Source organism: Equus quagga, chromosome 13 (assembly GCF_021613505.1).
Source record: "Equus quagga isolate Etosha38 chromosome 13, UCLA_HA_Equagga_1.0, whole genome shotgun sequence".
NCBI classification, from domain to species: domain Eukaryota; kingdom Metazoa; phylum Chordata; class Mammalia; order Perissodactyla; family Equidae; genus Equus; species Equus quagga.
In genome coordinates, this window is record NC_060279.1 from 34,887,305 (window position 1) to 34,892,347 (window position 5,043).

The 5,043-nt window shown below is 41.1% G+C and overlaps 1 pseudogene; it reads right to left on the reverse strand.

Annotated features, from left to right (window-relative positions):
• Positions 1–1,021: 1,021 nt before the first annotated feature.
• On the reverse strand, positions 1,022–3,790 carry LOC124251253 (T-cell surface glycoprotein CD1a-like; annotated as a pseudogene).
• Between the last annotated feature and the right edge of the window lie 1,253 nt (positions 3,791–5,043).

Here is a 5,043-nt window from a genome sequence, read left to right on the forward strand (position 1 = left end):
ACTCCTCTTCTCTGTCTTTGACCATCTTCTTTTTCTTCAGTGACACACTTGCACTAACTCTCATCCATCACCTGTATCAGTGCTTCTCAAATTTTTCCGCACCTTTCAATCCCCTGTTGATTTTGATAAATGAAAATTATGATTCAGAAGTTCTAAGGTGAGGCCCAAGATTCTACATTTCTAACAAGCTCCAAGGTGATAACTGCTGTGTGTCCCTGAACCACACTGAGTAGCAAGGGCCTACATCCTGCCTTATTCTTTTTGTTTAGAATACTGGGAGCAATAGGTTCACTCCAGTAGGTCTCTCTAGTTACATATAAGAATGGTCAGAGGCAGCATTGTTTTTCCTTAGGGGTTTAGTGAAGCCAGTAAGGAATTAGGAAAGTCTGAGTCTCTTGGAAAAGTGAGAAGACTCTTAACAAGGAAATCATGAAATGTGTCAAGTATTACAAAGGTGTCAGGAAGAAAAAGAATAAGAATAGACTATAAATATGGCATAAATTCAACACAGGTTTTTATTGAGATCATATTACGTGCAGGTGAGACACTTTGCCAAGGATATCAATAATAAAAAGACATGGATTTTGCTCTCAAATAGCATAAAAATTATAAGGGAAAAGCAATCTAAATAGCTGCAATAAAGGGAAGGAAGTGAGGATTAGATTTGGCAAAGTACAATTCAAACGTGCTGGGAACTCAGACAAGGCAGAGACTGCTTCCCCTTGTGCATTAGGGAAGGCCCTCTGGAGGAAGTGACATCTGAAATGGACATGATGACCCATTAATATTTGAATATGTGAAGCTTGCTAGGACCTCATCCATTCAGAGTTATAATTTGAGATTTAAGTTCCAGAACCCAGGTCAGAACAACAAATCCTCCAAAATTATATTTAGCTTGTATTGACAACTGACAATTAAGCAAAAATCAACAACAACACACAAAGTTGTACAAGGAAAGTTGAAAGAATATCAACACAGGGATAAGTTTAGATATGTCTTGAGCCTCTTAGCTGCTGGGATCTCATTCCAAAGGGAGAAGAATCCTTGGAATTTCACAATGCGTCCTGTCAAGAACAAAGATGGAAGTTACTCTGCATGAGGTGAAGGTGAGAAGTGAAGAGTAAGAAGGAAGGGGACTGGGAGGAGAACTGAGGAGAGAGAAAACAAAAAAGATGGGAAGAAAAGTGGGGAGTGGGGAAAGATTGGGAAGGATGGATACAAAGAACTCACCACCACTTCCTAAGCCAAAATTCAAGACCTTTCAGAAGCACCACGGACATTATCACTGTCAAGATCAAACCCATGGAGATGTGATGTTCTGTGGATTTTGGAGCAAACGAGGGTGTCATTTCAAATCCACTCTCTGTTTTACTGCATTTCCCGGGTCTTCTTTTATTCATTTGAGTGTCTGCCCCACCAATATGTCCTTTCTTTCTATTTCTTCTTTCATCCCTTTTTAGAGATGAAGACTTCATCTAACCCTCAACATCCTCCTACATCTGCAGATCCCTCATTTTCCAGTTTTCTATTTCTTTGATAACTTACTTTTATTTCTTTTGAGTCTGTAGTCCGTAGAATCCCAAATTTTTCATCTCCTGGTCTGCTTGAGGATCACCTACTCCTATTCCCAGCTTGGGCCCCAGTTCTTTCTTACTCTAGTAGGGGATGATGTCCTGGCCTCTTAGACTGCTGTGTCTCACTTGGCAAGACAGGTCAGTTGCCTCAATGGCTTCCACATCTAAGAACTTCCAAAGATACCATGCCCCATCTACATTGGGAGTGTCACTTTGCTGAGTACTCAGATGCTCCTGCTCACTCTACATCCACATCACCCAAATAGGCTTTGGGTGGAAGCCAGAAAGGTAACAAATCATAATCAGATGGCCAGGACCAGGACTGTGGCTAACAGATAGCCAGGCCTCTGGCCTTTCTGCAGAGGATAGGAAAGATAAACAGATGAGGACTCTAACACAGACTTAGAGGTTCAAACCTACACATCAGTTTAGAGAGACACATCTTTACAATCTCTAGGAATCTGTCACCTATGATTCTCTTTTCCTCTTGGCTCGTTCTTAAGAAGGTGGGAAGGAGCTAATGGGAAGGTATGATTTTAAAATAGAGAATTCTTTGAGTAAGGTTGCAGCACTGACCTTGTCGCTGGACATCTGCCTTTCCTGCATCAAGAAGGTTCAAGTGAAAGTGAGGCAGGTGTCACTAAGGAGCCTGTGTATTATTTCCAGGGTGACTTGGTCCAAACTGTATAGTCTGCAAACATACTGAGCCCTAATTCCACCCTCTGGAGATGGCAAACATGAATTGTTTTGGAAGCTCAAGAAATCTGATCCTTGATAAGAAACCCCCATGAAGCCTACTGAGGCTGCCCCAAAGTGCAGCTCACAGTCTCCTGCTGTCTGAAACTCAAAGGGATCTGGGGAAGAGGGGTTGGGAATTAGGAGGGAGTAAAAAATATAAAATGAAATGAATGGAAGCAAAAGACAATACAAACAGAAGGGAAAATCTAGGAGATTTGAGGGAATGGGGCAAAGTTTGGTTTCAACAGAGGTTCTGAAAAAGAGAAATTAGTGGTAGTTGGAGGAAGAGATGGATGAAATGAGGAAGGGGCCAAATTGTTGAAATAACACAAAATGAATGCTTTGGACAAGAGAATAAGGTAGGACTGAATGTGAGAGAGTTGCCATTATAATAATGTAGAGTGAATGGAATGCAATAGATTACAGTGAATGTGTTGACAGATTGCTGAAGAGATGGAATGGGGAAGAAAATCCTTCTTTAAGGAGTCAATCAAAGAGTGAGGAAGCTGAGAGTATCTTGTTGGATGCCAGGGAAAGGAGTGGTCACTGGAAACCACTGATGGAAGATAATAAGGCACAAGCCTGATGTCAATGAGAGAGGAGTTTGTAAGTAACAGATGACTCGAAGCTTTTGTAGAATCAGGATTTCAATTTTACAGTCTGCCCAAAAGTGTGTAATTGCAGATTTATGAGGAGAGGAGGTAAGGTTCAGAAGTGAATGAAGACTGTTTCGTAGAAGAAAAAGAAACTCATTGAGACATAGACACACTTCCACCAATATCCCCACTCCCTGTGGAAGGAATAGAATTCACATTCATGCTGCCATTGACTGGCATGGTTGGGAAATGCCTGAAGATTTCCACTGGAGAACATATGGAATAACTTCCCTAGTTCCATCCAATCCTCATTTCTGAAGTTGCCCTTGGACCAGGGCCTCAGGAAAATGATACTGCCACAGTTGCTCTCCCACTCATGAATCTGGAACTCATCCAACCAGACTGAGCCCAAAGTTTGGAACCAAGAATGGTTGTAAAAGGATGAGATCTGGATGACTTGGAAGGAGACTGGCTGATGGAAGTCTGTAGCGAAAGAGCAGATAAAATAAGGACAAAAACAGACATTGGGAAGGACAGAGAATGGATAAATAGAGGTGAAATAGAGGGGAAACTTAGAATCTGAAGGAAATAAGAGCCATAGTGTTATATCAAGAGACACTTTCCTGTTTCAGGGCCCCATGCTTTGTATCCAGCCTGCACAAGAACACAAGGACCTGGTCAGAGATACCCAGAATGTAACAAGGCTGACACTTTCACTCTGTACATATATGCTGGGGAAAACCCACTACCTACACACACACACACACACACACACACACAGACCCTCTTGCATCCAACTGGCCGGTTGTCAGAGTTCTTACCATCTTTATTGTCTCCACCTGGGAGGAGAACTGCTAGCAATAGAAGCTGCAGGAACAGCATTTCATTTGCAGATGTTCTTTCTTTCTCTCAGAAAAGTTGGTCTTTGATTTCTGTTCTAAACAAACCTACCTCACAATATTTCTATTATGACTTGCTTCTACTTCTATCAGAAAAACATTTCCGTTAATCATTGTCTTCAAAAAGAAAAAAACCTGCTCTTTCCCTAAACCCTGAATTACCTATTCAGCTCTCACTTCCCCTTTAGTTCTCTGGGCCACTGACTCAGAATCTCATTTCCCTTCAGTTCTCTGGACTGCCTACTCAGACTCATTGCCCCTCCAGTGCTGACTCTCCTCTTGAGCTTCCATCCTTTTCACCTTCCCCTCACTCAATTGCTACGGAACAAGTCTTGTGTGGCATTGAAAAGTCACTTTACCTCTTGGGGACTTTTTTTCTCATTCATACAACTGAAGCATGAAACTTAAGGGCTTCCCAACACCCTATCTAATATTCTCATGCCCCTGCTCTTTTCTGTCACTCTGTCCTTCTCTTCCTTTTTTGAATGTTCCCCAAATATTCTCTTCCCCATCTCACCCCCACCCCACCTCATTCACTTCTCTGACTTCTCATTTGTTGCTTCATTAGAATCTCTATGATTGCCCTGTGTAACAATGTAAGTTACCACCAATTCTCTGCTATTCTTAGGGAAGAACCAGTTGCCTTCAAAGAGACCACAGGAACATTGAAACACATAAAGAAAAACCCCCTGTTTGACTCTCATTGGTAAATGTTCACTCACCAAACAGTCACTTAGCACCTGCTGCATACAAGCATCTTACTACACCCATGAATATACAGTGGTTGAAAATGAGATGACTTTATTCAAGGAGGTTTTAGTCTACTCTGGAAGAAAAACAATTAAACCAAGAATAATAAGTTTTGGTGTGCTGAGTTTTCTTATAATGTTTAGGCTCTCTAAACAAAAAAAAAGCATGCTTAAAACAACATTTTCTAAAGTTGTGATCCTTAACTGATGTTTATGCACTCAGAATCTTGACTTCAGTGGTTGGCTTGGGGTGTTGGACCAATACTCCTATTGTGCTGGATCCCCAACATCTAACAGAGTGCCTGGTAAGAGGTAGGTGCTCAATGAATATTTTTAAATGATGGAATAATTTGTCTCAGGCATGTAATTATTATTGAAAATTATGGAGAACTTGAATATAAAATATTTTTAAGACATCAGAAAGCATTTCTTGTAACCATCCTTGGTGAAATGAGAACATTACAGGGTTTTATTTAGGAAGAAAGCA